Source organism: Varroa destructor, unplaced genomic scaffold (genome assembly GCF_002443255.2).
Source record: "Varroa destructor unplaced genomic scaffold, Vdes_3.0 BEIS01000001.1, whole genome shotgun sequence".
Taxonomy (NCBI): domain Eukaryota; kingdom Metazoa; phylum Arthropoda; class Arachnida; order Mesostigmata; family Varroidae; genus Varroa; species Varroa destructor.
In genome coordinates, this window is record NW_019211454.1 from 62,943,679 (window position 1) to 62,958,798 (window position 15,120).

Sequence of the window (15,120 nt, forward strand, 5' to 3'; positions counted from 1 at the left end):
CCGCTTTCTCCTTCGTGTTTTCGAACGTTGTCGTGGAGGAGAATGGCTTTGCCATATTTATCGAACTTTTTCCGTCGTATAGCCTCGTTTACTTAATGCAGCTAGGCCATATAAAAATCCTTGCCAATCTTCGAGTTTTTCCCAGATACTGTGTAATGTATAAGACCTTTCTAGACACACCAAATGCAAATCATGCTCTTCTCCAAATGGAAGTCTGACTTAGGCGTATATCCCAGAATTGTCCATCGCTTCTCTTTTCTTCGAGTCGACGTAGAGACGCTCCTTCTCATTATTTATAACAATTCTGCGTTCGAATGTCTCATTGTAGCTTCCGTGCCGAACGAAATGTTCATAGGGCAGTCAGAAGTCGCGTTTAACTCAATATATAAAGCATTTAGATTTTAAATTTTTGAAAAGTTCCGTAGGTGAAAAATGCGTCCCAATAGCCGAGGATCCGTAGCCTATCCTTCCAGTCAATGAACGGGTTGTCTGCCATCCGGCCTAGTCGTCGACTAGGTAATAGATCGACCAACAAGGGTGGGGTGCGCCCTACAGGCACACAGTGGTACACTTAAGTAAAGCTCTCTCTATACAACACGAATCTCCCATCCCGCTCCGGTAGATTTATATCATAACGACTTAGAGTAAGTACCGAAAATCCTTTTCTTCGGAAGCATCTAATTTCCTACAGCCCAAATAAAGTTTTATCCACCACAAAACTTAATTACAATGGAGTTGTAAAGGTCAGGGAGCTTTTAAAACAAATATAGGCAAAGAGCGGAAAGCCAAAGGAGAAAAAATATTTGAGACAATACATTAATTATCAACCAATCTAATATTGCTCCTTGCTTTTCTTTTTATCGCACAATGGCGGACCGATTTACCCCTAGACGTCTCTTATCATTGATCGCTTACACGCCAAGTCGTCTATAACGTTCCTGATTCTGTTGCACAGTACAATTGTAGGTACACGCTGGCAAAGATGCGTCTATGCTTCTGCTCAGCTATATTTCGCGTCACGCTAAACAAATAAAGCTCGAAGGACATGGGTTCAGAGGAGGAGTAGCGGCTTTATTTAGCTAAAGGATACCAAAATCTGTCTCGAAGAGAGCCTCACGGCGGCCCTACGCCAGAATCGCTTACGGCATGCTATACACTATTGATATGCTACCACCAGGACTACTCGTTTGGTTACTGTTCATATTATATGTGGAGGATTGGTTCGCAGAATTATGCGCGTATTTCGAATGTTCGTACGATGCTATACGGATGAGAATGTATTGCAGGGTCGTAAAAGAGATTCTGAATCCTTGTTGGCTACGCCTGGCACCAGGACGACGTCTGCATTACATAACACGTCTCTTTATGACATAAATAGTTCATGCACATGTTAAAAGAGAGAAATAAAAACGCAAAGTGGAATCAGGCAGGGCAGAACAGGCAACGACATTGTCTAAAGCTCGTTGCCACGCCAACAGAGACAACGTTTATACGTACGCCGTTGTAGGCCCAGTGTTTATCGCAGTGTTATTGCGTAACCCACTGGCTAGCCAGTAGCTCAGATCAAAGCGCCATATAACGCTGTTTGATAACTGCGACGGAATGGTCTATAGGCAGATTGCATGCGGTAAACAGAACCGAAAGAAGAAAAAGGGCAGCGCGCTGCAGACGCCCAAAAAGAGTACACAAACACTATATCATGACATATCGGAGAAATATGTATAGAATATTGCAGTATCCAACGTCAATTTCAATGGGAATTGCAAATTTTGATTTATGCTACCTTCGGAGACGGATTATAACACCCTCAATTAAACCTATAATATTAATTAAACTTATCGTAATAAATATGCAGAAAAAGCGTTGCAATGAAAAAGAAATAAGGTATAGCACAGATTTGTATCGCTAAATCAATTTCTGTCCGCCTATAACCCATAACAAATTACGCGCTCAGGTAAAAAAAAATCAAAACATGCAGATCGGAGATGACGTTTTGTCACGTATATATAACGTATATATAGTAACACATAGCACCTATACGAGAATCATTGATTCTCGTATAGGTGCCTGTATGTGGTTTAGCCTGTATGTGGTGGTAAGCTTACACAGAAGGCTTTCAGTTGGGGCTCGTAGAAATCTTCAAGTGAAACTTTCCTGCACCCTTTAAATTGGTGGAGCGTCATGGCCATATACTGAATATGTTTGCTCAACATTTGCCAGCTTTCTAAGATAAAATGTGACCCGTTCGAACTGTGAACGAATTCGATGGAGACGCATATAAAAAATGCCGTCTAGAACGCTCACCCATAGTTATGATCACAACATCGTCTGCGCAGCCTTAAACCTCAAGGAGATCAGGTAGAATCGGGATCGTTTTTTTGCCAAATAATCGCTGATTCGCTGTATCCCATAGGCATGTCAGTGGGTTTGAATGGTCCCTTGTGAGTTTTTGACGTCCTGACAGTTCAAATGCAGTTTGAGGACCCCTGACTCTACAACGCCATACAGCGGCTGGTACCATTTGTGGTACAATACAACACGATATTTCTTTATTTATACACAAACTGGTCCACATGAAAGAGAGATGCCTGTGTGAACAACGTGAAGAGCATGCTACAATAAAACATTCTCCTGATATTGTTTTTGTTGCCGGTTTTTAGCTCTGCGTTCAAGACTCTTCTAGTGACTGCAAAAATAGTAGTAGAAAGCACCTCAGCTACATGTGATTTATTATCTCGGCATCTATTTAGTATATTCAGATTATTTTTGCATACTATTTTGCTAAGAAAACATCATTATAAACAACTTTATCGTACTCAATTTCATAGACAAAGCCATAAGTCATACAAGCTTCCTTTGCACCCATTATAAGAGTGTTTCATCCTTGATTAACCCTAAGTTTCGCACTGGAGAGACATACATGAGAACTGGTATCACAGCAATCGCACAAAAGAATTGGCTCTACTGATTTCAAGTTAGCGTAGGTTTTTTCGTTTAAAAGGTGCAGATCACAATGCCTGATTTGAAATGAAGTGACCATTGCTCATTACGAGGTTCGTTCGCGCTGCGGCTCCTACATGACGCAGTTGACTAGCTGCTGTCGATTTAAGATTACCAATCCCATAGAATACCTGTGGTCTCAATCGCCGGTTTCAAACCCAACTAGAACCTACCAAATGGATTGGGCGATTGGTAAGCAATGCCCGATAGTTGTGACTCGAGAAACCAAAAAAGTACAGGCAGGCTTAGTCGATATGCGAATTGTTTCTTACAGACGAAGTCCTATCGGTTTAATAAGTGATCGCTCCACTGGTAATACCTTGCATTATTTTTTGTGTCCGGCTGGCTCCTTAGGTGAAGCCTGATCGCAGAATTGAAGATATTTAGGACATTCAAGTGTGCGCTAAAAAGTTGGCAAAAGCGGTGCGTATATGGAGTATCCTATTGATTTGTGCATATAAGCTAAGACAGCCTTACTGATTAAATGTTTTTTGAGGTACTTGTACTCGTTTTCGGCCGAAAAATCAACACTATTGAAAACTACGAGGTTCTTTTCACATGGATGGTATGAGCGTAAGTTTTACCTTTCACTGCTGTTCCTTTAACATTTGATGAACAGGTCTGTAAGAAGAACTTTTACATAATATCAGTTTTCTCGTTGCGCAGACCCATCCATTTTGCGTGCCGGTACTAGTGAATATTTGATGCTTGTACGTGTCGATATGTGTTTATGGATCACGTTAGAATTGCTGAAAGGGAAAAGTGCGATTCCGTATAGAACTCTTGTTATTTCTCTTACCTTGCTTAAAAGGTTTTGTAATTTCTTAGCCCTTCCTTCCGATTTGCAGCTGAATAACCAAGGAGAGTCTTGTGAGCTAAGCGATATTTAAGCATGTTTCTTAACAAGATGTGAAGGTCCCAAAGGAAGAGCATGTACGCCACAGAGCGTCTATACCAAGCTTTCGAAAGTACATGTCACCGACGGAAAGACGCCAGTACGCGTTATGTGGGCTTGCTTTCATTGCCTTATCTTCTTTGTAATCATATAATGGACGAAACGAAACACACTTTTGGTCTGGTGTTTGGCGGATATTACAAATAATTGTTTTGAGACCTGTATTTCAGCACGAGAAAGGATCTGGCTAGAGTCATAGTCATACAAAACTATATTCATAATGATTGCAGGTGCCGCGCTCCTGCGTCCGTGCAGGATCTGTTACGACTTGAATTAAGCTATTGATATTATGAATTATTAAGGTTAAAAAAGAAGCTTCTTTAAGTTCATCTTCACTCACAATGTCAGTGCACAGTTCGTGTTTTCGAGAACAGCTTCATGGCTCTAGTCTATGGCGAGCAATATAAATCGGCTAATATAACATTGTATTCAATATGATATACATCGTTGGCTTCAATAGCTTGCTGTTCCAAGGTGTCCTACAAAACACTCCTGTTGCCAGCCGAGGAGGAGTAGGCACAAGATATCTGCGTTAAATCGTAGGAAATCCGTTGACGAAGACCAGTTTCAATTTGTTAATGTGAAAGGTTCTGTTGACGTTTTCAGCTATTTATTTTTCTAGTAACTAACAGGTGCGCATATGCAATTACTCGTTGCCGCTAGGGCAACTGATGAAAAGAAAAAAAAATCGGAACAAGTTTTGTTTACAGAGGCTAGTATGAAATAGCGTAACGTAACTACCCCCACTTTTAACGAATGTAGATACACTTATGACCTCCGGATGAATTAGTGAAATCCCACAATTTAGTACCATGATACTAAAATTGTTTTATACTATTTTGGAAGAACAAACGTGATACCCACACTATCATTTGAAACTGCAATCTGCCCTTTAACGCGGCGACATACGTCTCGGTTATTAGCGTGTGCATTTATGTAGACGTGGCCTTTCGCGCACGTTTTAGCGCAACTCAGAGATAAAATAATGATTGAATAGCCTTGGGTCGTTTTCTAAACAACATTTTGTATTTTTGTGACAACTTATCGGCTCTGCACGGAGGCCTCTTGCTTTAGTCGTCGTTATCGTATCTTCCGAGCCTATAAAGACTAACCTGTGACGTCTTCGGCACCCTTATACTAACGACAGCTAGATAGTTTTACTGCTGGCTATAGCAACCGTTATAATGGAATCGGGACAGCAGAGTAGTAACCAGCAACTGCCTCAACGGCCGTGTCACGGACGAGTTGGCCAATTGTGATGCTACGCAATACAGTGTTTTACCATGACAAGAACTACTACGTGCCACATCATAGATAGCCGCCACCAAAGCAAATGGACAATAAAAGTAGCGATGCATCGATGCGTCTCTAAGCCGGCCTTAACATCTCCTTACATCTCCTGTGAAGGACGAATATCAGCCCGGACTAAGTAAAGCTTTTGCTGAACGTTTAGCGTGAACTACAGGGCGATCTTTTCTGGCCAATACGGCTTTGTCAGCGACAGTCCCAAGCTCTAAAAGGGCTTTGCTGCCTGACTTTAGGTAATCTACACTGGTAAGTCTAGTTCAGGTTCGTTCATAACTGCCAAGTCTAGATTGGCTCCACGGAGGGAATAGTTTTTTCCATGCTTTGAGCTGATGGCTGCGTTTAGGTCTATCTGTGTACGTACTTTTGTTATTGGACGGCTTATTGTAGCAAGCGAGTGGATGTATCACTGTGGCACAAGCGGCGTATTAGTGACATACTGCGAAACAACCGAGCTACCGGAAGGTCCTTGTACGAAATGGGCATCTAGCACCCATCATCAATTGCTGAGTATTACCATCTAGCATGCTTATTAAACGTAATCGGCCTCGCAGTCTTGTGAGTTGTCTCTAGCCCCCTTCACACTTTTTATGCCGCAATGTCGACTAAACGCAGCCGCGGCCGTCCGCTTACCAAGCCACGTCGCTGAATCTCTTCTACGGATTTCGATTTTTGTGAATTACTCTGTAAGCGCTTCAAAAAGCTAATCTACCAAGCTTGTTCTGACGACGTCGACGCTTCCTATCCGTTCCGTTCTTCAACGGCTTTGCGCCGCTGACATTAACTGCTATCTCTGATAAAGGTCACTACAGCAGCAGAAGATTTTAAACAACTCTTCACTCCTCTCATCGACCCGGCCACCTTTGAACTATTGGTGCAGCGTGCGTTTTTCCATGGTGAGTGTTCTGAGAAGGCGATTGACACGATTAAAGCTAGCGCTCACTCGTGCGATGGGTCTCATTAGCTACGAAGAATGGCGAATTACTGCATATGTATTTTCAGCCAGCATAAAAGGCGGGTCGATGACCGATCCTGGACAGCTCACTAACGGTACAGTACAACGTAATAGACCCATTACCTCTGCGTCGTAGTTACAGGAGCGCTGCACCTTGTTGGACCGGGCGACCTTTTCAAGACGTTATTTTTTAGATGGTACCGAAAGTACCTTCTGCCAGTGCGATCAACCAACGTGGATGCAGAGGGAAGGACGAAGCCTATTGCTGTCTGGTTAAACATAAAATTTCGCATCGCATTTGTTGAAGTTGGGCACGCATAGCGGATCGCCATTGGTGAAGCACATAAACCCGGTGTTAATGGAACTGCTAGGATTGGAATAGTCTTTTTTGCTGTATTCTTACAATTTATGCTACGTCGAATAATCTACATTACGACAGCCCATTCAATGAAGACACTTGGCATAGTAAGATTATTGCGCGCGGGCTCTTCCAAGTTCGAAGCTTATCTTCGTTCAAAAAACTACTCTTGTCATATCAACAAAGTTACTGTAGAATGCGTGAACTTAAGATAGGTATTCCTAAATGCGAACGTATTAGTATAACTTGTATGACTGGGACTTAGCTATTAGATGATATAAACTGAGCAAGAGCGCTCTCTGTCAGAATATCTGAAATGTATCTTCGACACAGGGGCCAAAGAGCCAGTCGTGTTTGAACTGTAGAACAAATGAAAGCTCTAAACAACCGTGGGGTTTAACAAATTAATTTAGGGACGACAAGCGGTTTTCACGGGGTGGGATCGAAACTTACTCTAGCTGCACCACGCAACTCCTTGTTAATGCCTCAAGCAAGAGCCTCCTTATTCAGTGCGTACGGCGCATGTCCTCATTCTTCTCACGAGGAAACTATTGATTTTCCTCTCGCTAACTACTTTAGCGGTATCAAACGAGTGCATTTGATACTGAAGTTGGTACCTATCAGATGCTAAAAGAATATAAGCAGCTAAATATTCGAAGAGAATATTTCGTAGAGTGTAGCCGGTGTGAAAATATTTTCATCCCTGCGCTCGGTATCCCTTTTAAATGTTATCCGGGCGGCTGGCTTTCAGCACAAATGCACCGTGTAGGTTTATCCCTTGTATTAAACCTAAACCATCACACGTTACCACTGCACCGTCACAAAAGCCCATCGTGAGTACGCGCGATTTCTAAAGAATATTAGTATAGGTCGTATCATATAGAACAACATAAAATAAATCCCTCAGTGAAATTGGCCAGGCTATCTAAATAGCGCCATACGAAGTTGATTGGTACAACAGTGAATAGGCTGACCGTAACGGATGACCGTTTGCGAATGGTGGATATACGCACTACCTTTCAGAAATGCTATACACGGCTTTAGCGCTATTTTGGCCGTTCAATTCATGAGGTTTGTTGTCTTTGCGATAGCCAAACACCATTTATTAATCATTTCCTTGTTCTCCGTGCGTTCGTTCTGAACGTTCGGTCCGTAGTGTTGTCTTTTTGTGCCAGTCACAGAACCGATCCTTCTTTCTTTGTGTACCCGCGATATTTGATGTTCTGAGTTCCTGAAGTGCGGTTGTCTTCGAGTGCCTCGTGGATTCACTTGCAAACCCGTACCCTTGAAACAACTCAAAACGGTCTCTGAAGTTTGCCAATTTTTGTTTGGATTCATCAAACCTACCTAAGGATGCTCGACTTTTATGATCTTTTCTACTTCGTTACCGCGGTATGAACTCGAAATGACGGGTAGAGATAATGTGATTCCTTAATTGTGACTAAATATCTCCTCATTCGATATTTATATATAACTTTGCACCATGTTGTCGGGGGGTAGAAACGATGAAAATGTGTTATTGTATACGGCGTATGCCTAACAAAATTAGAGAACCGGAAGAGTGGCTAAAAAATGTCGACAAAACTAAATAGTGTTTGTGCTACGAGTCCACAAGGGGTTTGCATTCAGAGTTCATTGAGTTACCAATACAACCATCCTTTAAAACGGACGACTGGCTCGTAGACAGCCTTCCCATATGAAGCTTCGCCGCTTTGCTATCGGCACTGTTATATCGTACTGAGAATATCTATTACATCATTTGTAAACACAAATATGGAGTCGCTAATGTCTAAACTCAACACGCGTAAGGGAGGGAGAGAGAGTGAGAGAGAGAGAGAGAGAGACAGAGAGAGCGAGAGTATCCATTCATTGAGAAGGCCGATAGGCTTTCCTGAGCTGTTATTGAGAAAAATCAGCGGCATAGACAAGCAAAATCTTTTTGAGAATAGCTTAAAATATCGTTTACCTAGAGACATATACAGTCGCGTCTACGTTTATGTTTTGTGTTTTTTATACTCAATTCAGTACTAAATAGGAAGTGTTATGATCACGTATGGGTGAACCCTGAATTCGATAAAAAAAAAATCCTGCGGCTCCTTATCTAGGACTTGTGGCGTTTCAGATTAACGTAAACCTTTTGATTGAAACTGAAGAAAACCTTTGTCAGTGTAACATTCAATCATTGATCACCAAGCGCAACTACTGTATAAACAGCAATAGTAAATAGTTCGATAGTAGAAGTTGCTCGATTTTATGAATTATTACGCCATTTTTTATGAGTTGAACCCGCCTACTTCATCTCAACGTCATTAAGTGTCCGAGGAAGTAACCCAAAGACGCGAAAAGCTGTTATTATTGATAAACGCTATATGGACTGAGCGTAAAATAAAAACAACATCTTTTGCTTCGCTGATGTATTGCGCCATCTTTGTGCGAAAGAAGCTACATGTGAGATATGGCAGATCATTAGGAAAATGAAGGCACGGTTAACCAAGAAATGTCTCCTAGGATATTTAGAATGACAAACTTGCGCAGGACCGCGATTTACGCCAACTGCTTTTTAGAATTTCTAGCGCGAACACGCATTTCTATTTGTTTTAGGACTTAAGCTGGGGCTCAATCCTTTGGAGACAACTTTCATTCAAATATTTCAACGTAAGTCGTTTACAAAGCCGAGCTGTACTGGTTGTTGGATATATCGCCTATATGTCCGACAATAAGAGACCCACAGTCATGTAAATTTCTTTTATTCAGCGATATTTGTTTAGCCATCACTATACACTTATCTAGTGGTTCTATATGATTGTGCGAATGACCTTTGATAGACAAACGATCGAATGAAGGGAGTCTACGCAAGAAAAAGTCGAATTTTTTCAACGCCATTGCAACTTTTGTCCTGTTTCGTAGGATGATCCCCACCGGTACAAGTGCCTCATGACAGCCGTCCACTCAAGGAAGGAATAAGACAGGCGAGGTATCGTAAACTCGTTGAGCTGTCGTTACGGCTACTGCCGGCCACAGTTGGCGGTCCCCGCGTCTAGCGATGTCTATTTTTGAATGCTCAGACGTGGCATAACAAGGTGATAAACGTCAGTCTCGTCATTTACCAGTCGGTATCACACGGAACAACAACAGGGCACACACACGAACGTCGCAAGCTTCAGTCATACCCATACGCAGTGAACGCTGTCTGTAGTGTGTGACTCCCCTTTGCCGGCCATGGTCTCGCTGTTGTTGCTTTGATTCTTACACTGTAGGCCTGGAGACCCATATCATTCTGTACGATTCGTAAGCTGTCAGCTGGTTATCTACTTGATATCGCAAATACTGGACAAGAGTGACATCATCAGCAGTAAATGCCGCGCACTTGTTTGACTATTATGACGGCCAAAAATTCCGAACTATACAACAATAATGTGGCAATGATTTGGGGCAAAAAAATTGGGTTAATAATTAGTTAATTCTGTGAGTCAAAGAGATATTGACACGAACTGTCCGAAACTTACGAATTTTAGTTAGATGTAATTCGAAAATATCGGTTTTATTCAAAATTAAAAAAATATCATATTCAACATAAACATAGGCAACGGCCTGAGAAACACTTGACGGCGCTACTTGGTGCCATTGCTAGCAACTCTATATCTCTTTTTATAATGCAATGTTATTGTATAAAAACAAAGAGGTTGTCGTATTGTAAGCTTGCTCTCGGACAGATAAAGACAGTTATTAGAGATTCTACTTACTAAACTATACTCGAAGGAGAACTTCGATTTGAATGTAAACGTACCATTTTATACCAAACAAGATCTAATTAGTGGCACCCAGTAATTTTCTTAACGATCTGTAATCTCCTAAAATGCTTATTGAATCTTCAAGTGTGAGTCTTTTGTATATACGCTTTTTCAATTTTTTCGAAATTCAACTTCAATTTTGCTATCGTTTTGTTTTCGATTGGCTGCACAGAAAAAAGGCCAGTAGTAAACTTATCGTTCTACTCCATCAGGAATGTTTTGATCCTGGCAGCTTTACAACTTCACTGCCCATCTCGTTACCGTGTCTTCGATTACAAAATGTCAATGATCGAGTACCCAATATTATTGCATTACAGTATCTGTTTGTAATACAATATGGAATTTATATATGTACGAATAACCTGAGAAAGCTAAAAAAAACATATGTCGAACGCGTTATTGTTAGGTAAGCTCCGCATACACATCCGAACCGTTTTAACACACGTTATCTGCCACTCAGAATCAAAAAACTCATTCGTCCCATCTGTTTATGCCGACCGGAAAAGTCTAACGTACAAACGCTGGCTCTAAGGCGCTTCTGTATACGCTTTGAATCCCGCATTTGCGTGGGTCCAAACAGCGGCCTTAGTTCGTAGTGAGCAAAACGAATAGGTTAAGAGGCGATGCTAGACGCGGTGACGGAAAATGAAAGATCCTGCTAAGAAATAACTCGCCTATGGTCATCGCGACATCGACCCGTGCTGCCTTCGCCCTTCCTCAACAATCCTAGTACTCCGTTTCCTTCCCGTATTAATAGGTCTGCCACCGATAACTATAAAATGAATTATAAGCCTCTATAAACCACAAAACTACACACCTTTTGTCACCGGTTTACGATACTGGTAAGCTTAGTTTGATAAAATCAATATTCAGTAAATTCATAGGAACAGTGTAGGAACAATCTTCACTTCTCTATTGTGTATCGGACAAATAACATGGTAGATAAAGACCAACTAAATGCGTACACATATTATGTTGGAAAAGCAAGTTTTAATAATATGTTTTGTTAATTGGAGATATAAAGGAGCGTTTTTAGTTTGTTGCTGCTTAACCGAAGCCCTAAATACCAGATGATGTTTGCCAATGCTTCATGCCATTTTGTATGTCTTTGGAAACTGGCGTAAACCCGTACACGGCAGATGAACGCTATTGCCTTTACTTGAAACCGCATCAACGTCGTTGGTAGCCTCCGTCGAAATACGAAAGCGGAAGGCGATTTGCTTTATGGTCAGTGATTACGACGAAGCTACCGTAACTGGAACAAAGATATCTTGGTTCCGTCCTCTTCCCCGGCTTCTCGTGTGCTTTGGTACTGTCTGAATAGTTATAAAGGCCGCCAAATACTCGAGCACCGACAGTCAGAGGTCGGTGGCCTAGGGGGCTAAGACGCGCGCTTCGTTCCCCCGCGTCGCATAGAAGCTTGCCGCAAAGGAGCAAAGCACGTCATCTCAAACGCCCGCGTGACCTGCGCAACAAAAAGAGAAAGGAAGCCACGCTGACAAATCGAACCACATCTTTCATCACTTCCTGTGCCATGACGAAAGGAACGCGGAACCAGCTCCAGCATTAGATAGGTATAAGGCAAGAAGGTATGACATTCTGACCGCTGTAGAGGAAATTCCCTTATAGAAACGAATGCGTATACAGGGATTCCACTAGACGTTTATCACATGGAAGCACTCTTTTTTGTTTGGTGGCATCTTGTACAACAAAAAAAAAAGTTTTACAACAACGAAGCGGCGATTTTCAAAAGATTCAAGTACATACCATATGTATATCTATGGTATGTACTTGTATAATAAGTCATTTGCTCGAAGCTACTAATTAATTGGTCGTCCAAGTTGTATGCAACATACGTGTGTTACTTATTTTTCGTCCCCAAAACACCTTCCGAATTCGATCGCCAAAATAGTTTTCAGGTTGGAGAAGTTTCGTTCCTATCGAGACGCTTCCTCTTCAGATAGTTTTTGAAAGGGAAAAAAGTCGTGACGTATTAGGCCCGGCGAACACGGGATCGGGGCAATGCACAGATCAACGTTTCTTCGCGGAAACCACTGTACAGGTAATGGATTGTGAGCCGACGCATTGTCGGCTCGGATTAAACGACTATGCGACAGTCGAACAAAAAATATGAGGAGCACCTTGTTTTTTGGGGATGGATCCTGGGACTTCCTTTGGTCAAGGTTCGTTTTTGAACTGATAATCGAACGAGTGCGTTTCGTCGTGCGTCCACGTTTGCTCACTCGTGATAATGTCCTTAAGCAAGTTTCACTTCTTTAGAAGCGCTAAAAGGTTTTCCTTATAAAGTTCTTGACAAAACTTAATGCACGCACGTTACTCTGGGAAAAATCGTAAAATGGTCGGTGTGGAGACTCACTCAATCTCGTTTTAGGACCCGGGTTTGCATCAGATTTTTTTTATGAAATATCACTTGTGTGTAGCAGAAGTCCTGCTCTTTTTGCTAGAACAAACGTGAATAACAAGCGATTATCTAGTGGCGCCAATGTTCAAACGACTCACTCATTTTTAAACAATACGTGTATGCATGTTTTTCGCGCTCTTTGCCTTTCTACAGTTTGCACGCGATTCAGACATGGGATTTTATTTTTTTTAATCGATGATGTGCAGTATAGGAAGAGGGAGAGGGTAATTTAACAACTTGTGTGGGCTTGTCCTTCCGCACTTTTTGTAACCAGGCCCAATTGGAGAATTTCTTGCAGTGCGCTTGATATTCAAACTAATCGTATCAGAAATCACTCACTTAAAAAGATCAAGCTGACGAGATATTAAATAGTCACTAAATCATTTTCCGAACCCAATAGGATTCTCCCTTCACACATGATTCTCACATTTTTTTTTTGCGTAGAACTAACTTCGCATCGAATATAGCCCCTATGCCCTTTTTCGCTATCCAAGTGGCTCTGAGTACACTGATCTAGACGTTCTGCTAAATTACTTTCAAATTGTGAATGTGCGCACTACAAAGTTCGGTTATTACAGCCGATAGTTTAAACAGGCCCCAAACCCAAAGATAATGTACAAGGATCCTAAATGGGAAATGTCATACACAACGTTTTCCTTGGGCAGAAATCTGTTAAATAGGATAACCACATAAACACATGCAGAAAAACACGCGTCGTGTGGGTCGGTTAGATCATACACGGAAACGGATGCCCAGGAACGATCCTGCGCAACTTCGTTCGTCTGTTAGATGCTGGTTACGGCGAGTACAACTGATTGAAACGCCAAGTCCAATAAGCTTTTTGAAGTATATGAACCACTTCGCCAAACGTGGCAATGCTTCGTTTTGTGTCGTTTCATTTCGATTGTAAATTGCATTCATTCAGAAAACTTCAAGACAACTCATAGACCTTGTATTCTTGTTTAATTGTATTTTTTTTAACGTGTACCTATTTATTCAACATGAGGAGGGCTTACACCAGTTGTGTAAGTTGTTTGAAGGTATTCTTTGTTACATGTTAGTTCGAATTAGCTAGTATTTTGTATTTGGAACAGGCCGTTCTAGGTTTGAAGCCGGGCATAGACACACTTCGTTTTCTGCTGGGAACCAGCCGTCTGATCGAATGTCCAATAGCGATTTCGAACGAAACACAGAAAGGCTGTGCTAAGTAGAGTTTACCGTCTTCATGTAGCGAATTTCCGAAAACGGGTTCTGTCTGGCTTTTGGGATGTCTACTGAATCGCTGCTACTCGTGTTCCCAACGACAGACAGACAGACTACGCAATTTGTGTGAATAAACAGAGTAGTTTATATGTGGTCATTTTATAACTATTCGTTTATATATGAAAAGTGCTTGTTTATTCCGTGCAGGTATACACGGGGGACACTGGAAGCGTACACACAGCGTTTTGAATCACACGTTATTTGGTATCTTTCTAGGAAGACTCGACCGCTTTAAACACCAATTGCGCACATTTTGTTATATATTCATTGTATTAGTTTCGCGTCCTGACCGCTATAGATGCCAGTTGACCAACTCCACTAGTCTATAGTCTATGTACATGAAATACATCTTCTATTGAACAGAACAATTGTATTTTACATTGAAATGTGTGCACGTGGGTAGGCTTTCTCTTTGTTACAGCACGCCCATGAAGAATGAAAGATTGAGCTCTTCACTATCGTGCCTGATTGGACTAGTTTAAAGAGCTACTGTTCCTGTATCAGTTGGCATTGGTTGGGTAGCGCGATGATGCTACAATTGCCGGGATCCATCAGATCTCGCTTATTAAACAGGACTTTTACAGCATTAGTCAGAGTCAATCTTTGGCGTCTCTACAAGCCTCCCTGGCTAGAAGACTATCTACACCACGTAATCTTGGCAAGTAACATATAAATCTGATACTAATCACATATACAAGTGGCGAAACTCGTGTTGCACAATATAGCTGAATCATAGCGTTTTATGAACATGATAAAAACATTTAACCTACTAGAGGCCTTTTTTGGCCTAAGTATATATAAATATGTATTTGTATAATGCTGAATGTATTTGAATGGGTTTGAAGGAATTTTCAATTGCTTCCTAAACATTCAACGTTATCGTTAGCTGCCAGTTCTGCTGAAAATGTCCTGAAAGAATTCTTCCAGTTTTTATGTTTTTTTTTTTTTTTTGAGTTGTTTTGTCTTTGTTAAATAGTAACCATTCTAAGATATCTTTACCCGGCTACTAACAGCAGTTAAAGTGGACTAATCTATTTTACCTAATTTTATTTAGTGTTGAAGCAACGCTTA

The 15,120-nt window shown here is 41.4% G+C and overlaps 1 long non-coding RNA gene across 1 annotated transcript; it reads left to right on the top strand.

Moving 5' to 3' along the window:
* Positions 1-4,926: 4,926 nt before the first annotated feature.
* On the top strand, positions 4,927-11,387 carry LOC147758949 (uncharacterized). The gene is made up of 2 exons (XR_015328113.1): positions 4,927-9,228; positions 9,481-11,387. It is a non-coding gene; the product is annotated as an uncharacterized LOC147758949 (long non-coding RNA).
* The last annotated feature ends 3,733 nt before the right edge of the window (positions 11,388-15,120 follow it).